The 22,732-nt window shown below is 39.8% G+C and overlaps 1 protein-coding gene across 1 annotated transcript in view; it reads right to left on the bottom strand.

The window, feature by feature from the left end:
• LOC112409399 (RNA binding protein fox-1 homolog 1) overlaps window positions 1-22,732 on the bottom strand; it is a 1,082,427-nt gene that overhangs the window by 825,496 nt on the left and 234,199 nt on the right. The window lies entirely within an intron of this gene.

The raw sequence follows: 22,732 nt of genomic DNA, 5'->3' as shown, positions 1-22,732 counted from the left end.
GAGCTATGCTGTCCAAGATGATAGCTACTAGCCATGCGTGGCTATTTAAATTTTAACTAATCAAAATTAGGTAAACTTTAAAATTTAGTTCCTCGGTAGCAGCAGCATGAGTTCAAATGCTCAGCAGTTGCATGAGGTTAGTGGGTATCTTATCGGACATCAAAGATGCAGAACATCTCCATCATCGCAGAAAGTTCTACTGGATTCGAATATTTTCTTCCCTCCACGCCGAAAATAAAAACAAACAAAAAAACCAGGAAGGACATTTGACTGGGCTAGCAAGTACCAAGTGACCTTTGAAAGGTCCCAGAGGCTGCAGAGACTGTAACAGTTACAGTGAAAAAACAAACAAACAAATGCTTAAGTGGAAAAAGTTATGCTCTTCTCTGAACATTAAAAAAACAAAACACATTAAAAAGGAAGAATTCTTTCTTTTCTCCATCAGAAAGAGACAAAGAGCATATATAAAAGCAAAGACAATGAAGGGATAGCTGAATCAAATGTTAGTTGTACTGAAAGGCTCCTGTTTTTGCCCCCATCTGAAATTTTGCAATAATAATGATAGCTACATATAGACTTCCGACAGGTAGTACTTGCTCTATATTTTATCTCCAGTGGTTGCTGGGATAAATTTAGTTGTGTGCAGAGTTGAGTTGAGGTATATGTGATGTTTGCAACAAAATCCAAACTCTTGGCGCGTTGGATCCTGATTGCTCTGGTCTCTGCTTGTCCCTCCAACATTCAGCCCCTCCTCCCCACTTGCACCACAGGCTTAATTCACAGCTTCAATGTCTTTTTACTTGCTGTTCTATCAGCTGAGAACACGCTTCCTAAATTCCTTTCTCAAGCTCTAGATCTCTGTTTAAACTTCATATCTTTGGGAAACATTCCTGATCACCTTAGCCAGCATCTCCATCACGATATCCTAGCCATTTATCCATAATACTTACAATCTCTGTTTTGTTTACTTTTTTTGTTCCTGCTGTATCCAAGTAGAAAGTTAAGTTCCATGGAGCAGGGACCAAGTCTGTCTTACTCCCCGTGGTTGCCCAGAGCTGAGTGGATGGACATTCAGTGAATATTTCTGGGATGAATGAATGAGTGAGCGGACAGAGAAGGAGAGTCAGAGTGAAGACTGGGATTGTGCTCAGCAAGCTGGCCTGCCTTTCCTCTCGGTAACAGAACTGAGAAACAGACCCCCAGCTGTTGTCTGATGCTATCACCATTAGGAAGTAGAGGACTCAGAGAAAGTATCTTAGGTTTTTCCTCCAGGATGGGCCATTTCTAAAAGCGCTGTGCTTGATCACAGGTGCACAGCCAGGACCAAAGGAGGTGAACTCGAATGTTCTTCTGTCTTGCTTAATTTGTTCTCTAGCTCCTGTTATAAAAATAAGATGAAGAATTAAGAGGCTTAACTGGGAGATTTTAGGGCATCCAGAGCTTAAGTTGACTAGGGAACTTCCCCTCTCTAGATGTGAAGGCTGGGAGGCAGGACAAATGCAGATACTGTAGATCACGTTACGAGAGATTCCTAAGGCCTATCACCCTTCATGGCATCCAGACAGTGTTACCATCCTGCTACCTCATTCTCCTGGTGGCCACTGTAAAGAAACTTACTGAATCATCTTTGTTCAGATCTCACTATTATTTGGAACCACAGGATCTGTGCAAACACTTAGTTCAGGTTCTTGAGCTTAGCAGGCACTCAAATACACAAATTAAATACATACATTTCAGAAGATCTTTGAAAACTGTAGCCAAAGAAAAATTTCCACGCTCACACATTTTGGTGTACACATATCTAAACATTTACTATTTGTTTGCAATCTGTCAGGTGTTTTTGGAATGATAAAGGTACTGTCAGGCTAACATGGACAAACATTCCAATAAAAAAGGAGATTATAAAACAGACCTTTGATGGGAAGCAAATCAGAAAGTGAAATTTATGATTGGTGAGACACTAGAAAAGAAAATGGCTGTCGATGACTGTTGGTTAACTACAGTTCATTTACCAAGAACGTTACTCCAAGCTAGGCTCATTTCCTCTGCTGCTGGAATCCTAAATCCGGCTATAGGAGAGGTCAGAAATCCCGTATCTGCCCTTGTGTTTGTGAAACCTCCAGGAATAAGAGAGAAGTGTGGGCCCACATGAAGATACTGTTTGCTGGCTAAATGGCTGTGCCAAAGAGTGTTGATTAACTGGACTGACCTCCACCAGCAGGTGAGTGCTGGTGATGAGCTGTAGGTCTCCACCCCTGACCCCATCCAGATCAAATGGTTTTACCAATGACTTTGCTTCTCACTAACAAGAGTCAACTGTGATAAACCATCTATTGATCAATTCATTTCTTCAGCTAATAGTTATCGAACACTTTCCAAGTGACACACATCGAGCTGAGGGTCTTAGGTTAACAAAGATAAGTGGGACCACTTCTGCCCTAAAGCAGCTCAGTTTAGGGGTGAAGAAGAAAGTGATCTGACATTTCTATACGTCCTCAGAATACAGTCCTAGTCTATTTTAGGGCCTTGATAAATACCTGGAGATTGAACAAGGCACAGTCTGTCTGACATCTTTCTACTGCACATCCGTACGCACTAAAGAACTTCCTTTCCTCTCCTCCTCCACCTTCGTTTACAGAACTCCTTCTTATCCTTTAGCTGCCAGCTTAGATGCCATCTTTTTCAGAAAATCATTTTTTGGACTCACCCACAGCCATCCCTGGCAAGGAGGTGCACCCATCTCTATATTTCTTTGGCAGCTATGACCCTGGTAACACTTGATTTTATTTTGCAACGACTTCTTTACTTTCCTGTCTCTCTGACTAGTCTATATGCCCCTTGGGGTCAGGGTCTGTGTTTCACTCATTTTTTTATCTCTAGAATTCAACCTACTATGTGGCCAATCACAGAGACCCAAAACATATCATTTAATATCAGGTTTAATGGTGTTCTGGCACCGAGACTGAATGTTGATGACTTTTACAGTTTCTTCTAAGATTTTTTGAGGGCAATTCAATATGGTGGCCTAGAATTTCAACTTAAAAAAAAGATTGTTAGAGCACAGTTTGTAAAGAGCCCATACTGGTAAGTCATGAACTAATCCAAAAATCCAAACCTTTCCTTTCTGTTCTTATGGGCAAGTGACTTGTAATTCCATTGTCTGTGGCATTCTGTTCAATTAAGTACTGTTCACCAACACTTAGCTTCTAACTGTGTTAGTAAGGCTTGCTAAACATTTGTGATACAAACCCCAATATTAACATGTTGCCAGTTCACTGAGGACTAAAGTTCAGCATTTCTACTAGAAGTCAGAATTCTACACAACAGTGAAAGTATAATCCATCACTCACTACTAGGTTCTTTGTAAATTGGTCTTTTAGCATGACCTTACCTAATTCTAACTACAACCCTATGCAATTTTTATTTACTGTTACCCACATTTTACAGAGGGGAAAACGGAAGTACCAGAAGGCTAAGTTAGTTTTCCAAGGTAAGTTGGCTAGTAGGAGATAGAGCCGGATCTGGACTTCAACCTCCAAAGCCTTCCTTAGCTTCTACACTAAGTTGCATCTTAGCATTTGTCAAGTTGCAGAGCCTGAGGGGAGAATGAGATGGGTGGAGTGAGTGGGCTGTGGTTGAAAAAAAAAGTCAGAGATGCATGACCTTCAGTCCAGAGGCAGGGGTTATGTGAGATGGGCGAAGAGAAGAAAGTATCCACTTATAAGGAGAGATGTAACTGCTCTGAGTGATTCGCATATGGATACTATAACTGCAGGGGGAAAAAAAGAGAAGAAAACAATTACTTTAAGAATACATCCAGGGCTTCCCTGGTGGCGCAGGGGTTGAGAGTCCGCCTGCCGATGCAGGGGATGCGGGTTCGTGCCCTGGTCCGGGAGGATCCCAGATGCTGCAGAGCGGCTGGGCCCGTGAGCCATGGCCGCTGAGCCTGCGTGTCCGGAGCCTGTGCTCCGCAACGGGAGAGGCCACAGCAGTGAGAGGCCCGCGTAGCGCAAAAAAAAAAAAAAAAAAAAAATTCTAAAAATTTCACAGCAGTGAGAGGCCCACGTACCGCAAAAAAAAAAAAAAAAAAAAAAAAAAAAAAAAAAAAAAAGAATACATTCTAAAATTAAACACAGTTTAGCATGAGATGCAAATGCTAAATCAAAGCCTACTACAGAATATTTTCTTAAGCATATATAAATGATCTTTTCAGACAGAAATGTCTTAACGAAATATTCCAGGGTCAGTTCTCTGAATCACTTAGCTCTTGAGACTGATTATAGATTACTTTTTTCCCAATTACCTGGGCATCAAATTAATTGCTCTTTTGCCTCCTTTACTTCTAAAATAAAGTGCAGATCCACCATTTATGATCTGATGAAAGTCATCGTGATGAATATATTTTTAAGATATCGTCAGACGGGCTTGTGCTGATTTTTAATAATAGCTCCCAACTAATCAATAGATAATTTAATTCAAAAATGTGAAGCTGTAAACTTTAATGCTCTGTTTGGTATTTTCGTATTAACTGGAAAGATGGCAAGTCAACTTTTAGGCCGAGAGCTAGGAAGACATATCCATTAATATCAGATCTTGAAGGGTGCTGTGGTTTAAGGCGGCTTTGCTCCCAAGGACCAGCTCTAGTGGGCTTGGTCTCCAGTGGGAATCTTTGATCCTCCTCCATGCAAGTGACTAAGGTCATCTCTTTGTCACGTGTCAAGGCTGCGACTTGCTCTAAACACCCCCCTTCCAATAATTCTTTACAACCTAAACACAAACTCTGCAGAGAAAGAGAGGGCTTTGATCTACTCCAATGATCTTATCTTGTTTTACCCCAATCAATCAATAAGGCTATGGCTATAGTAGTCCAGCGTAGAACCGTCTTGAATGCTAAGCGGTCCAGGAAACTAACCATTCCTTCTAAAACCCTTTACTATGGCGTCTGCACATACCACGTAGTTCAGGATGACTGTTGTTATCATTTTCTTTTAAGGATTTGTTTGAAATATATGCATTTCCTTGGTATCAAAATATCACAGGTTATAACATCAAGAGTCAAAAGATAGGTAATTTGTCAACGTCTTCCATTTGGCTTAAAAAGGAAAGATTAAAACCATCCTGAAGGCAAAACTATGGAGACAGTAAGAAGATCACTGGTTGCCAAGGGGTGAGGGGTGGGCGAGGGAGGGAGAGATGAATAGGCAGAACTCAGGATTTTGAGGGCAGTGAAAACACTCCATAATGCTACTTATGGATACATGCCATTACAGATTTATGCTAACCCACAGAATGTACAACACCAAGAATGAACCCTAATGTAAACTATGGACTTTGAGTGATTATGATATCATTTGGGGTTCCACAGTTGCAACAAATGCATCACTCTGGTGGGGGTGTTGATAATGGTGGAGGCTGTGCACGTGTGGGAACAGAGTACGTAAGGGAAATCTCTGTACTGTGCTCGTAATTTTACTGTGAACCTAAAACTGCGCATGTAGCTTAAAATGCAAAACATGAACCTAAAAGAAGTGAAGTCTTAAAAAAACCCTCCTGATTCCCCTTCCACCTTTATATATAACAGAAAAGTGGGGACAAATATTAGCAGGGTGCTAATGCTATCTTCTAGCTCCGAAGACAACTGCCATTTAAAGATGTTTACAACTAGGATTTTGCTTAAAGACATGAAGTGTTCATTATGGGCGATTTAGAGAATAAAGACCCAACAAGTCAAAGAAATCAGCATATCGTTTACTGTAGGTGCATATCTTTTTCTAAATAAAACAAACTCCTACTACCCTTTTTTAAAAATTTTAATGAAAAGAGTATCACACTGACTTTGGATCCCCTCTTTAGCCCTTTAGCAATATATGCTGTGTGCCTTTTTCTGTACCAGTGACAATTCTTCGACTCTATCACATTAAGGGGCTTGAAGGCTACCCATTTCAAAACCTCCACAAGGCCTGATATAAACTGCCTACTCAACTAATATTTTAGACGATGAACAAATACATGAACGGGAATTCCAGTGTAGGCTTATTCCATGTTTGATTCAATCAACCCCTGTTATAGGCCACTGGGTAATTTTCAGGTTTTTGCTATAAGAAACAACCTTGTAATGAACATCCTCACTGCCAAAGATTTGTACATATTCCTGATTATTTCCTTAGCATGAATTTAGTCAAGGAAAGGGAATGTGCACGTTGAGTCTATTAAAGGCTATTATCAAAGCTGAAATTTAAGAAAAGATAAAGTGAAAATAGATGATGGATCTGTATAAAACACAGCGTATAAAAGAAGAGGCCCGGACACAGAGATACTGGGACTCAGACCCCAAGAATGGAAATGACAGTCAAGTGGGCAAAAGCTGAAGGCAAAACATGCGCACACAATGTGCAGGCTTGCACGAGGGCACACACGCAAATATACACGGGGCACCGACATACCTTAAAATGAAGTCGGCTGTGTAGAGAATTAACCGGCAAGACAGAAGTAGGTAATATGAAACTATTGATTCTCCTACACTTAACTTTCCTTCCAGGAGAATCTAATCATTCTCCTCGTTCATAACAGAAAACTTAACCACCAAGAAAGAGAAGACCTATTCTCATGATAATTTGAGCGACTCATCGTCCAGAAGGATATAAGTTAAAGATCAATTTTCTAGTCAAAAAAACACAGGTTCTTCCTCTTTCTGAACTTTTCCCCTTCCCTCCCTGAGCACTCATCACCTTCCAGTACATAAAGTTTATTAGGAAAAGGTTTCTTATCTCATTAGGGTAAAGCATGTTATCTGGAATTTTTCTTATTTCTAAGATGATGTCACCTCTTGCCCCTACCACAAGTTTTAAAATGCCTGGGAAGGGTAAGCTGGGACGAAGTGAGAGAGTGGCATGGACATATATACACTACCAAATGTAAAATAGATAGCTAGTGGGAAGCAGCCGCATAGCACAGGGAGATCAGCTCGGTGCTTTGTGACCACCTAAAGGGGTAGAGGGGTGGGATAGGGAGGGTGGGAGGGAGACGCAAGAGGGAGGAGATACGGGGATATATGTATATGTATAGCTGATTCACTTTGTTATAAAGCAGAAACTAACACACCATTGTAAAGCAATTATACTCCAATAAAGATGTTAAAACACACACACACACACACACACACACAATAAATAAATAAAATAAAATGCCGGTAGTCAGACTTCCTGACAACTGATGTCGACTTTTATGTAGAATTTCTTTCCTTTCAATTAAAAATGATTAGACGGATGGTGTGTCTGGCTACTGATGCATTTTAGGGTCAAGAACGTTTTGTGGTTGCTTGGTACGGCTTGGGGATATTTCGGAACATGGCTGTAGGCTGTTTTGAATGATATTTAAATTGCCCTAATATATTCCAGGCTGGACTCCCATGTCAATTAATCAGTGCCAAGGCTCTGCCTAACATTTTGCTACAAACTGGGTTCAGTTGTAATTTGTCAACTCTAGCACCCGTTGCTATGACAAATAGCTTCGGTCTGGTTAATCTTTTGAACATAATAGCATTCTGCTACTTTGATAAATCTATTATGTTGTGGTTTACATATGCTTTGAGGAAAATTTTTATTGGGACATTTTACACTAAATTATCTCTAGTTACACTAACAAAGCAAGCAGAAGGGCTGATGCTGGTGGTGGCTTCCCAGGTCTCAATAATGCCAAGTTGTCCTGATCACAAACTTCTCAGGGGCTGGTGAAGAGCGCCGGCTTTAGAGTCAAACCACGCAGTTAGGGAGTTTGGGATGGGCATGTACGCAATGCTATACTTAAAATGGATAACCAACAAGGACCTACTGTACAGCACAGGGGGCTCTGCTCAGTGTTCTACGGCAGCCTGGATGGGAGTGGAGTTTGGGGGAGAATGGATACATTCATGTATGGCTGAGTCGCTTTGCTGTGCACCTGAAATTATCACAACATTGTTAATTGGCTACACTCCAATACAAACTAAACAGTTAAAAAAACAATGCGGGCTTCCCTGGTGGCGCAGTGGTTGAGAGTCCGCCTGCCGATGCAGGGGACACGGGTTCATGCCCCGGTGCGGGAAGATCCCACATGCCGCGGAGCGGCTGGGCCAGTGAGCCATGGCCGCTGAGCCTTTGCGTCCGGAGCCTGTGCTCTGCAACGGGAGAGGCCACAGCGGTGAGAGGCCCGCGTACCGCAAAAACAAAACAAAACAAAACAAAACTTAAAAAAACAACATAGTTTCAAATCACAGATCCATGTTGACTTACCTGCATCTTTTACCAAATTTTCCAAGCCCTGTTTTTCTTCTCTTTAGTAAAATAAAGAGAATAGTTTAAACAGCCTCTCAAAAATGGAAGCGTTCAGAGTGATAATTCATGGAAAGTACTCAGCAAAATGCCGGGCACATTAAAAAAGAGCCAATAAGCCCAGGATGTTGCTGCAATTTCTACATAAAACCTCTGATATGTAAATGTCAATACAGTACCTTTTTCATAATTGCTGAAAAAGTTTAGATTTCAGAAGGTTTCTACTGTCGATGCCACAATAAATAAAACTCGCAAAGGGAGTCTGCTGCCAGTGGAGGCTGCCAGGTCCCCAGCGGCAGCTCCCTGGGAAGGACCTCTCCATGCGCTATCATCCAAACCAGGCAGATGTGACTGCAGAAGTGGGCACTTACTGACCTCAGCTACCCATTGGAAACTGGCTGTAAATTGTCCCTTTCGGTCTTAACACACAGGATGTTTCTACTTGGGGCAAGTGCGTCGGCTGCAGTTTTCAGCAATACATTCTCAAAAAGTCAATTTCACCTTTTGGCAGCTCTGAAAGAATCCAGATTATTTTAAGTATAATAGCTCCGAATAAGGGCACTAGTTAAAAGAAGGGTTGGGGGCAGGGGAGAGAAAGAGCTTGAAGGGGTGACAAGCGGTTGTTTTTAAAAGGGGAAAAGTAACACTACAAGAAAAGAATTATCCTGTATTATATTTATAGAAAAGTGATTAAAAGTTTGGGTTTTTAAAAAGTTTCTAATTCCTTACAGTGAAAAGAGCCATGGTGCCCCATGATAAAAAGTTGAAACAACACAATGCCCTGCTGACTTAGAGATAAATGAAACATCAAAACTCTGGTAAATATTTAAGGCATTCTGACAGGTTACTTTGGCATTAAAACATTCCATTTCCTGCTTCTCTCCTCTCTCTGTGACTCTCTGAATCTCTTTCCCTTCCGGAATCTGTCTCTTCTCTCTTTCTCTCTGAGTCTCTCTCTCTTCCAGAATCTCTCTCTCTCTCTCTCTGTCTCTCTCTCTCTCTCTCTCTCTGTCTCTCTCTCTCTGAATCTCTCTCTCCAACTCTCTCTGTCTCTTTGAATCTCTCTCTCTCTCTGAATCTCTTCAAAAGCATCCCATATATAAAAACATATTCCTTAAATATTCAATTCTATGCAACCAATGAAAAAAGATAATTGAGGCCAATTTGTAGAGGGAAATTGTGGCAATTAATGTCGGGGAGGGCACAGTGAGGGCACAAAGAGTGTTTTAATTTTCCTCATAAAAAAGAGCTGAAATTATAAATAAACATCCAGGAGAGGACTTCAGATACTAAATCCTCAACAACAGGTTCTGAAATACAATTCCCAAGATGGCTTTGCATTCACAAATCAACTCGACTCCGATTTAGATTAACTTTTTTTTTCAGGGAGATAATTATGTTCAACACCACTTAGGCAATTCGGATGGAGGTTATTGAGTGGGGGGTGGGGGAGGAATCAGAAAAGCATCTCTGGAACTTGATCGAAATAAACCAGGTGAACATTCTGCGCCAAAACCCGAAGCCGAGGCCCTTGCATAGCTGGAGCTGCCAAGAGCTGAGTTTTGCAATCAGTTTATATTCAGAAGAAAATACTATAGCAGTATGAGGTGAAACGATCTGTGTGCACACATCTCTGAATATTTAGGTAAAATTGAGGGTGTCTTTAGTTTTTATTCTGAAGGGTGGTATGTATATTATACACACAACCGGCAATCACTGGGTACCGGATGATAAGTGATCTCCAAGAAAGCATGTAAACGAACACCCAGCTCCAAAAGGAGCCATTCTCCTCTCCTTCAGTAATTAAGCATTCAAACCAGTAAACAGCTTGGTTGGAATGATTTTATGACAAATGACCGAGAGCATATCAACCGTAAAACTCAGCTCGGCAAAAAATCCCTCAAGCCCAGGAAGCTCAATCAATGTAGAGCAGACAGCAGCCTGGGCAGTGGCAGCATCCTCTCACCCTGAGCCGCATAAATCCAGCGAGGCCAGAATTGCTCCACTAACTTTGACACAAGGAAGGAGGAGGGAGGGAGGGAAGATGGGAAAGGGAGGAGAAGGGTAGGCAGGCTCAGGGTGGAAGGAAAGAGAAGGAAGATAAGAAACGCATTTCTCTTTCTGCCTCTTGGTTCGATGCTTCTTCTACTCTGAGGAGTTGATGAAGAGACCAAATTGCACTGTTTCTATTAAGGCAGACAAAACAAATATTCAAAGAGAAGAAGAAAACAAGCCAAGAGACATGAATCAGGAGGTAAAAGGGGAGGCATGAGGTGAGGGCAAGATGATCCTGCCACAAATACGGTCCCTAAAGCATCCCCAAGTAATAGAATGGATGCAAAATGCAAACACACAATTTTAAACTCAGTCTACGAGCTACCAATGTGATTGTTAACTTTGGTATTACACGTTCCCAATATTTTATTATGAACATTTCCAAACATACAGCAAAGCTGAAATAATTTTATGGCAAACACCAATTACCCACCACATGTGCTCTACTCTTAGCATTTTACTACACTTGCTTTATCTCAGAACTTTCCATATGTCCATCCCTCTATCCGTCCATCCACCCATCTTATTTTCAGTGCATTTTGAAGTAAATTTCAGACAGCAGCACCTTTTTAGCACACGTGATCTTAACTGAAGTTCAGTGTCTGCATTTTTCATGACAATACTGCTTCATATAACTACATGACAACTATGAAATCGTTAACATAAATTTGGAAATTTGCACAAACTGCCAGACAGAATGCACATTTAGTTAAAATGAGCATTTTTCCTTCTCCAAAAAAGCCAAATTAAATGGCTACGTATCCACTGCTTATAAACCCACGGCCAATAGGGATATAAAGATTCTCTGGGAGAACAGAGAAACTGAACTATGTGGTTCTATATAATAGTGAGCAGGGCTTCCCTGGTGGCGCAATGGATAAGAATCTGCCTGCCAACGCAGGGGACACAGGTTCGATCCCTGGTCTGGGAAGATCCCACATGCCGCGGAGCAACTAAGCCCGTGCGCCACAACTACTGAGCCTGCGCTCTAGAGCCCGTGTGCCACAACTACTGAAGCCCTTGCGCCACAACTACTGAAGCCCGAGCGCCTAGAGCCTGTGCTTCACAACAAGGGAAGCCACTGGGATGAGAAGCCCGCGCACCGCAACGAAAAGTAGTCCCTGCTCACTGCAACTAGAGAAAGCCGGCGCACATCAATGAAGACCCAACACAGCCAAAAATAAATAAATAAATAAAAATTATAAAAAAAAAATAGTGAGCAGACCAGCTGGTAGGAAAGATGGAACCCCACTCCAAAAATGAGGGAAAAATTAGAGTAGAAATAAAGGTTGATGATTTCATAACCAGCACGAAAGTGTGAAACTCAGGAAGCAGTAAGGTGAGGAGGGGTAGGCAAGTATCACATCAAGGCAGATGCTTGCCTTGGACGAAACAGATACATACAAAGGTGTGTACCTGTTACTATCGTTACTTGTATTCCAGGGCAGGGGAATGGAAGAACATTATGATAAGATGACCTGGAAAGCCTAAAGAAGTTTACAATGTTTAGTTGAGAGTATCACCTTCTTCTTTAAAGATGAGCAAACACAGAAAAGAACACCACTTCCAAGCAACAGCAAATTCCCGCTATGGGGAGTATCCTCTCAGATCTCAAAATCCAACAAGTATTAGAAAAATGTGAAGTTTTTTGTGGCCAGTTTCTTGGTTCATCCTCCCAACTTCTCTCACATGGATGTAGCATATTAATTAGACTGAGATCATTCCATTCCATCCAAGAATGTCAAAGTTATTGGAGGTTTGGAGCACATCCAAATTTCATCTCAATCTATCACTTCAGTATTATAGATGACAAATCAATATTTTTAATACTTTTTCCATCTTAATGTTTTCTGATGGAACGGAGCCAGCACATCCTGCTAGAAATATGCAGATGACTAAGGCTATACCTTGAACATAATGGAATGCAAAAACACTGGTTTTATGGTACGCGCAGGCAGTGGGGTCACTGGAGTAGATGGACGCACAGCAGGAGTGGGAGAAATTAACACCTTTCTGATGTTGAAAGCAGCAGTAACTTGTTACTGAGTCACCTATTCCAACTGGGATCCTATTAAAGTGCTTGATTTGAGGGCAAGGACATAAAATCTCAATTAAAAATATTGTTTGCTAAATCCTAGACACATGCTGGCACCTGTGGAAATTTCATATAAACCAGCAGCGCATCTCCATCTAAAATTCAATTATGTTAAGTCCAAGGTTGTACCTGGTCGGAGACAGCTTCGTTATGAAAATAATAACAAGTGGGTTACGATAATCACCCATTCTTCCTAAGATCAGGAGGGTAGTAAACTGTGAGGGTTCAACACCCGGGATTGCAGCTCCTGGCTTTATCAGCTCATACATTTTAAGTAGCAAGCGAAGGATAACCAAGGGACTGAAGAAATAAAGCACCGTTACTGGCTTTCTTCAATTGTTGTCCATAATTTGCCCCAACTGCGCATGTAAGCAGTTACTTTTAGTCCCCTATAATTTCTTTGTATTCTGTTGCTCAAGGAGACAAGGAGATGTTTGTCCAGGTGCAAGCACTGCAGCAAAGGGTCTCAGGGCCCAGCCTGTCTTAAGGGTACTTTCCACCGCATTTCTCTTTGATTAGCACATTTTCTAAATACACCTTCAATCCACCCACTTCTCTGGTTTGGGCCACTGCTCTTTCTCTCCCATATCACTGAAATACTTCCCTCTCAGCCCTCTACACCTTATCCAGGCTACAGTCAGCAAAAGTGATCTGATAATCTACATCAGAGTGTGGTACCCTCCTACTTAGAAGCTGTCATTATCCCTCACTGTATTTTAAGTAAAACACAAACTCCTTAAAAGGCCTTTCTCTACAACTCCATTTCCTACCCATCCCCTGACTCATCCTCTATGCTTGAGGGCATCAGCCCTTCTTAGGTATTTCCCATTCTGTCTCTGTTTCTAGAATGTTCCCTGTCCTCTGTGACCAGCTGGCACCTTCACATCACTTAGATCTCTGTTTCAATGGGTCCTTCTCCAAGAGAAGGCTGGCCAGCTGACCTGAAGCAGATGCCACTGTACCTTCCACCAGCATTCACTATTTCAGCCTCTGGTTTCTTCAGGACACAAGTCCCTCTTGGCATTACTTGTTAGCATTTGCTTTTCACGTTTTTCCTGTTTCCACCAATAAAATAATCAGTCCATGAAGGCAAAGGCCTCTCTCTCACTCACCACTCTACCCCCGGTGTATGTGGTAGCCCCTCAACAATATCAATAAATAATAACCCACTGACTTAATGATTGAATGTTTCTGTCCTAGGGTCATGGCAGATGTCACTTTTTATATCAATTATCAAATTTATATCTATCACAGTGATGGACAAGGCATAGCTGTAGATGCCATGCTCTGGTCACCAGTTTATTTTAATGCTCTTCACTAGTTTATTTTAGTCTCTGATACACTGCTGGTGACACCACACCAAGAAACATATGTCAAGAAATATTAAATTCGAATTAAAAAACAGAGTATTTGAGCAGTCTGAAAAGATAAACTTATGCTGGAGCCAGCCTAGTTTCAGCTCCTGCTGCTACTTTAAGTCCAGCTGCAATTTAGTGCCTAAATGCCATAACATCACATCCATCACCCACCTCCTCTCTGTGACCCGTTATTAAAACCAAGAAGTGCTGTGAGGCTATGAGAATTATTCAATACAAATGACTTAACAGCTATTGATAAATTTACCTTTAACAAATGCCCTCTGGTAGAGCCCATGATTCAATAGGCTTTGTTATTTTTTTCCCCTCTTCCTGGATCCCATTCTGCTTTATCCAGCACACCACTCAATGCAGATACACAGCTGCAGTTCTGACAGTAACAGAAAGATCATGACCCGATACACCTCTACTGAAATCTTAATGTTAGCCCCTGGGTGATAGCTACATCAATTTCAAAGATGTCCTTCCAACCCAAGACTGTTAGAAAGAAAAATTCATAAAACTCTGAGAGTACCCTCTTTTCATTTGTGTGTCAACTAACTCCCAACAGCCGGAGACAGTTAGCTTGGTCCTTATTATATTCTGAGGATGTAGAGAAAGAGAAGTCTTTCAGAAATGTGTTTCCTGCTATTATTCCAAGGGAGACAGAAAGCAAGAAGAAATGAAAACATTTTCCATTGCATTCTTCAGTGATTTTAATCATAAGCCTGCTCTGTTGACACTGAAAAACTTTCCAAGTCGCTGTTATTCTTAAGCAAGAATCTGTGCATGGCAACACCGTGGGCCCATTATTCAATGAGGTCACTTAGATTTGTTACCCGTGATATACCGATTAGGAAAGAGAGCCCTGGAGATGAAGAATGTATAGGAGGTCAATAATCTGTGCAATGAAGGGAGAGAGAAGGAGCTTTGAAATCAGCTTGGCTGCCTCCTGGGTACGTGCTCATGGGCGGGTTATTTACACTCCCCTGGATCTCAGTGTCCTCATCTGTAAAGTGGGGAAAATATAAGCCCCACTTCCTGGGACGGTTATGCATATAAAGCACCTGAGTAACAGGGACAACAGCAAGAACCAGCATCCACTGAGTGCTTCTTGGGGGAATAACGATGGTGATCACCTCACCCCAGGCACTGTGTGAAGTGCTTTATATTTATCTCCATTCTCGCATTTAATCAGGTTGATGTCATTGCTTACCTACTGTAAGAATGAGGAATTCAGACTCAGAGGAGAGGGGCAGCTTGTCCAAACAAAATCTTGCATCTAATCCATAGAAGACCCAGGACTCATATCCCGATCTGTCTGAGGGCACAACCTGCTCTCTTGAACACTACATGGCCCTCCTAGTAGATTCTCACGAAATATTGGCCTTCGATATCACCTGTGGACAGGTAGGTCTGACTTTTCATGGACACCCAGATTAGGTCCTCCCAGCATATACCCTCATGATCTTTTATTCTTCCCTTTCAAAAGCATTTATCCCATTCATAATGATTATCTGAGGTCCATGTTCTTCCTTAGACAAAGTCAGGGACCTTGCCCGTCTTACTGTGGAATCCCTGACATCTTGTAGGTAACTCAACAAAATCTTATTGAATGAAGGATAGAAACTAAGATGAGCAATTATAACCTCTGAGAATTCTTAATACATCAAAACCATATACAAGGGCTTCACTGGTGGCGCAGTGGTTGAGAGTCCGCCTGCCGATGCAGGGGACGCGGGTTCGTGCCCCAGTCTGGGAAGATCCCACATGCCGCGGAGCGGCTGGGCCCGTGAGCCATGGCCGCTGAGCCTGCGCGTCCAGAGCCTGTGCTCCGCAACGGGAGAGGCCACAACAGTGAGAGGCCCGCGTACCCCCCCAAAAAAACAAGCAAAACAAAAACCATATTCAAATGCTCTATACTCCAAATAACGTATGTATATACATATATATGTATGTATGTATTATATATGTATGTGGGTGTGTGTCTGTCTGTCTATCTATCTGGGGTGGTGGAGGAAGAAGAAGGAAGGGGAGGAGGAGGAGGGAAGACTGGGCTGTATATCTCTGCTATCTACACACAGCATGGCACGGAACCCATAATGGTACTCAGTCAAAAATACATTTATTGCCTAACTGGGATGCTAGTAAATCACACCAAAAGTAATATCAGAAAAAAAAATTCTTACCAGGTTAAAATTAGATATACAAGTTCAGTTAACACAAAAAAGTATCAGCAAAATGGCACAATAAATAAGAGTGTCACTACTCGTGAAAAATCCATCAAGTCACACAACCAAGTTCTGCATGCGTCTTTTAAAAGGGGAGGGCGTTAGCAAACACAGCCTAATCCTCACGATGCTGAGGCTGACAGAGTGTTATGTTTTCCACCAGTTTTACAACTGTGAAGCTGTAAGGTATGGATTGCCTATGAAAGTTTTATGTGGGGAAAATGACTTTGGATGGTGGGTCGGGGCTGAGAATAAATCGTGATTCAGATGCATCTGGGCATGCAGGTTGACAACTCCAGGAATCTATTCGCAGGAGTTGGTATCCATAAGATAGAGAGTGTCCAGAATATGTGTTTCTACTTGTGCAAAAGGGGGAAATAATTGGGGGTAGCATGGCACAGCAAGGTTTTTTTTTTTTTTTCTTGTAAGACACAATATCTGAGATTTTTAAAGAGAGGAGCCACAGAAGATGCTGGAAGTACCACTTTTAGGAGGGATTCTGTGAACATTCCATTAACAGTACTTCTTATAATATATCCCAGGTGACACCATGCAGCCTGCTAAAGTCAGTTAACAGTCTCCTCACTTGGTACAGCACACAGGCCTGCTCTGGTAGGATGAGGCATACAGAGGAGATCTACTACAACACTGGTGGGCTGACTAATGTCCCAGAAACCTGTGCAGAGGGGATGCCCACAGTGGAGCAGAGCACCATGGGATGGAATGAGACTAGAGTTTGCACACAAATGACACACCTGGTAGCTTCTGCCAAATACTTTGAGAAGATGGCTGGAAGATGGAGTTCCCACGGGCTAGACATCAACGTTTGAGTTATTCTGTTTAATGAACCCTCACATGCACTTATAGACTGGTGAGCACTAATGACATTTGGAATATATTCACCAATATTCCTCCTTTCTACCCTGTACACATTCGATATAGTGATAAGCCCAAAGGAGGAGCTCAATGAAATTGATAATGGTTAAGGTTTAATAAGACAACAACAGCACCACTGTCTGATAACTATGGCTTTATATCAAGTCTGGAAATCATGTCGTATCAGCTCCCCCCGCCCACTTCTTCATTTTTTTCAAAGGTGTTTTAGACACTCTAGGTCATTTGTATTTCATTATGAAATTTAGAATCCCTGTGGCAATTTCTACAAAAAAAGTTGGCTGATATTTGATTGGTATTATGTTGAATCTATAGATCAATCAGGCAAGAACAGACATCTTAACAATAATGAGTCTTTCTTGAGATATAATTGACATACACCATTGTGTACCTTTGAGGTGTATACTATATGTATCAAATAACATCAATTGCTTAATCATTAAAGAAACAACGCTTTCAATCTACACACATGGTATCAGCATATGTGTTCATTTTTTTAGGTCTTCTTTAATTTACTTCAGCTGTTTTGTAGTTTTTAGAGTGTAGGAAGGACTTGAATACCTTTTATTAGATTTGTCCCTCTGAGTATTTCTCTTTTTTAATGCTATTGCAAATAGCATCTAAAAATTTCAATTTCCAAATTTTTTACACTAATATATAGAAATACAATTGACTTATGTATATTGATATTGTATCCTGCAACCTGGTAAACTGTCTCCTTAGTTCAAGTAGCTCTTTTTGTAGGTGCCATCACATTTTCTACATAGTTGATTATACTATGAATAAAGATTGTTTCATTTCTTCCTTTTCAAACTAGATGTATTTTTATCACTTTTTCTTACTTTATTGCAATGGCTAAAACCTCTAGTACAATGTGGAATAGAAGTAGAAAAGCTGATACCTTTGTCTTGTTCCCAATCTTAGGGGTAGAACATTTAGTATTTACCCATTAAGCATGATACTGTACATTTTTCATAGATGCCTTTTATCAGATTCAGGAATTTTTCCTCTATTCTTACTTTGCTGAGAATTTTTATCAGGAATGGAGACTGGATTTTGTCAAATGTCTTTTCTGCATCTATTAAGATGATCAAGTGTTTTGACATTTTTTAATTTGTTAATATGATGAACTATATAGACTGATTTCCAAATCTTAAAGCATCTTTGCAATCCTGGAATAAAATTGACTTTTTTCTTGATATATTATCTTTTTATATATTAGTGGATTTGATTTGCTATATTTTGTTTAGAATTTTCACATGGGTATCCATGAGAGATACTAGTCTGAACTTTTCTGGTTTTAGTATCAGAGTATTGCTGGTCTCTCAGAATAAGTTTGGAAGTAACGTTTTTCTTTCCTATTTATTGAATAATGTTTTTATAAAATTCATCAGTAAAGTAATCTGAGCCTGGAATTTTCTTTCCAAAAGATTTTTAACTGGAGATTCAATTTATTTGATAGATATCAGGAAATTCAGATTATCTAATTCTTCATGAGTGAACTCTTTGTGCCTTTCAAAGAATTTGAATTTCATGGCATAAAGTTGTTCATAATAGTCCCTTAATACCCTTTTAATATCTGTAGTGATGTCACCTCTTTCATTCCTGATACTGTAATTGGTACCTATCTCTTTCTTTTCTAAGTCTGGCTAAAAGTCTATTGATTTTATTGAACTTCTCAAAGAACGAGATTTTGGTTTTATTGATTTTCTCTATTTTTGGCCTGTTTTCTCTTTTGTTGATTTCTACTCTGATCTTTATTATTTCCTTTCTTCTACTTAACCTGAGTTTAACTTCTTCCATTTCTATTTCTCTAAGGTCACAAATGAATCAATTTATTTGAGAGTTTTTAATTCTAATATGGATGTTTAATGCTATAAAATTCTCCCTAAGCACTTTTTAGAGACACCACACAAAATTTGATCTGCTGTGCATTCATTTTCATTCAGGTCAATGTCTCTTTTGGCTTCCCTTTAGATTCCTCTTTAACCCATGGATTATTTGTAAGTGAGCTGTTTAGTTTGCAAGCGTTTGGAGATTTTCTTTCTGTCAGTTATTTCTAGTTTGATTCTGTCGTGATCAGAGAACATATTCTACGACTTTTAACTCTCTTAACTTTGTTGAGGTTTTTTGTTTGTCCAGTCCAGTCTACTAAAATAGGGCCTCTTTTGCTTTTGGGGTAAACAGTTCTACAGCCGCTACCTAGAACAAGTTGATTCATAGTGTTGTTCAAATCTTCTATATACTTAATGATTTCTGGCTACCTGTTCCATCAGTTATTGAGAAACTAGTAGTGAAATCTCTAGCTATTTCTCTTTGCCTTCTCATTTGTTTTAGTTTCATTTATTTCAAAGTTCTATTGTCAGGTGTATAAACATTTAAGATTGTCATGCGGTCTTGGTTAACTGACCATTTTTCATTATGTAACAACTTTTCTTATCCCTAGTAGTGTTCTTTTTTCCTAGCTTCTTGAGACTAACATAGCTACTCCAGTATTCTTTAGAGTACTGTTAGCATGGCTTATCTCTTTTCACTTTTTATTGTTAACTTGTGTCTTTATATTTCAATTGTGTTTCCTGTAGCAGGCCTATAACTGGGTCTTATTTTTTATTCATTCTGACAAACTCTGCTTCTTAACTGGACATATTTAGATTATTTGTATTTAATATAATTATTGATATAGTTAGGTTTAAATCTATAATCTATTTGTCCTATCTGTTCTTTGTTCCCTTTTTCCTCATCTTGTCTAGTTTTGGATTAATTGTGTGATTCCATTTTATCTCCTGTATTGGCTTATTAGCTTTAACTACATTTAATCATATTAGTGGATGATTTAGGGTTTATAATATACACTTTTAAAGCTATACCTTTATAACTTTTTATTTTGAAATAATTAGAGATTCAGAGATAGTTGCAAAGATAGTACAGGGAGGTCCTGCACCCTCTTCACCCAGTTGGTGACATTGGCGATTCACTGGGTATGTGTTTTAGTATGATGTAGTATAATATCATAACCAGATATTGACATTGATGTGTCTGTATTGTTTATACCATTTAGCCACAAGCAGATTTGTGTAGTCACTACCACAAGCAAGATACAGAACCAGTTCATCACCACAGAGATCCCCTTCATGCTACTCCTTTACGTCACAACCATCTCCTTTTCTTCCACAATCCTTAACTCCTGGAAACCACTACTTTTTAAGCTATACAATCTATACAGGTTGGTTTGTTGTTGTTTGTTTGTTTGGACATAAGTTTTCATTTCTCTGGGATAAGTCCCTAGAAGTGTGTTTGCTGGATCATATGGTAAGTGTATATTTTCTTTCAAAAACTACCAAACTATTTTCCACAAGGGCTCTGTCATCTTATGCTTGCATCAGCAATGTACGAAAGATCCAGATTCTCTGGATTCTTGTCAGCTCTCGGTACTGTTCTTATTTTTGATTTTATCTTTCCTAATATGTATGTAGCGGTAGCTCATCATGTTCTCAATTTGCATTTCCCTAATGGCTAGTGATGTTGAACATCTTTTCACGTGCTTACTCGCACATACATATTCTCTTTGGTAAAATGTCTCTTCAAGTCTTTTGTCCATTTCCTAATTGGATTTATCTGTTGACTTTTGACAGTTTTCAAAATATATTTTCGATACTAGTTTTTATCAGACATCTACTCTGCAAACATTAGTAGCTTGTCTTTCCAATATCTTAATGGAGTTGTTCACAGAGCAAAGGTTTAATTTTAATTAAGTCCAGTTTATCTTTTTAAAAATTTTTTATGGGTAGTCCTTTTGCTATCATGTCACCAAACTCTAAGTTCTAAATATTTTCTCCTATGTTATCATCTAAAATTTTATGGTTTTATATTTAACATTTAATCAATGATCCATTCTGAGTTAATTTTTTTATGAGATGTGTGAGGTTTAGATCAAGATTCTTTTTTTCTCTTTTCGGCCTATGTATATTTGGATATCCAATTGTTCCAGCACCATTAGTTGAAAAGACTGTCTTTCCTCCATTGAATTGCTTTTGCACCATTGTCAAAAATCACTGGCTATTCATGTGTGAAGCTATTTCTATGTTCTCTATTCTGTTTGATTGATCTATGTGTCCATCCCCCAGCAAATACCACACTGTAAAGACTACTGGAACAACATAATAAGTCTTGAAACTGGGTGGACTGATTTCTCTCACCTTATTCCTCTTTTTCAAAATTGTTTTAGCTATTCTAGTTTTTCTGCCTATCCATACAAATTTTAGAATAATCTTGTCTACATCTACAAAAAAGTCTTGCTGGGATTTTGATAGGAAGTGCATTTAATCTCTATATCAACCTGGGGAGAACTGGCATCTTGACTATTTTGAGTCTTTCAATCCATGAACACAGTATGTTTCTCCACTTATTCAGATCTCTTCTTTTTCTCATCAGCATTTGGAAGTTTACAGCATACAAGTCCTGCAGGTGTTTTGTTAGATGTACACCTAATTTTTTTTTTTTGTTTGTTTTGGGGTTTTGTTTTTGTTCGGGCCCAGCCGCTCCGCGGCATGTGGGATCCTCCCGAACCGGGGCACGAACCCGTGTCCCCTGCATCGGCAGGCGGCCTCTCAACCACTGCGCCACCAGGGAAGCCCTGTTTTGTTTTGTTTTTAATCTTGTATCCTGTGAGTTTGCTGAGCTAACTTACAGTCCACAGAGTGGTCTTTCTTGGTAGATTCCTTGGGATTTTCTACACAATCATGTCATCCACAAACAGGGACAGTCTTCTTTCTTCACTTATAATCTGCTTGTCTTTTGTGCTAGCTAGAACTTCCATAATATCTTGAATAGCAGAGGTGCCTTGTTCCCCATCTCAGGGGAAAATCATTCAGTCTTTCACCTTTAAATACAATATTAGCTATAGGTTTTTTGCACATGTTCTTTATCAATTTAAGGAAATTGCCCCCCTATTCTTAGTTTTCTGAGAGTTCTGGGTGGGTCTTCAATTTTGTCAAATGCTTTTCCTGCATCAACTGATATGATCACATGATTGTCTCCCTTTAGCCTATCAATACGGTGGATTATGCTGATCGAATTTTGAATACTGAACCAGTGTTGCATCGCTGGAATATTCCCCACTAGGTCATGGTGTATAATTGTTTTATATACTGCTGAATTCTGTTTGCAAATTTTTGTCAAGTATGTTACATCCATATTCATGAGGGATATCGATCTGCAGGGGTTTTTTTCTTTTTATACTGTCTTTGTCTGGTTTTGGTGTCAGGGCATAACGGCTTCATAAAATAAATTTGGATATGTTCCATTCTCTTCTATTTTCTGGAAGACATTGTATAGAATTGGTGTTAATTGTTCTTTAAACATTGGTAGAATTCTCCAGTGAAACCATCTGGACCTTGTGGGGAAGTTTTAAAATTACGAATTCAATTTCCTTAGCAGTTATAGGGTTATTCAAATCATCTCTTACATATTGGGTGAATTGTGGTAGTTTGTACTTTACAAGGGATTGGTCTATTTTATCTAAGTTGTCAAATTTATGTGTGTAGAGTTGTTCATAGTATTCTTTTATTATCCATTTTAATGTCTGCAGGGTCTACAGCAATATCCCATTTCATTCCTGATGTTGGTAATTATTGTCCTCTTTCTTTTTTCCCTGTCACTCTTGCTAGAGGTTTGTAATTTTCTAAAAATCTTTTTAGAGAGCCAGCTTTTCTTTATTGTTTTTCTGTTTTCAATTCCCTGACATTTGCTCCAGTATTATTTCCTGTCTCATTTGTGCTTGCTGGGGGTTTATTT

The sequence above is a fragment of the Neophocaena asiaeorientalis genome, unplaced genomic scaffold (genome assembly GCF_003031525.2).
Source record: "Neophocaena asiaeorientalis asiaeorientalis breed wild unplaced genomic scaffold, Neophocaena_asiaeorientalis_V1.1 scaffold254, whole genome shotgun sequence".
NCBI lineage: Eukaryota > Metazoa > Chordata > Mammalia > Artiodactyla > Phocoenidae > Neophocaena > Neophocaena asiaeorientalis.
Note: the sequence above shows the minus strand (reverse complement) of the source record. Positions and strands in the feature narration are given on the sequence as shown.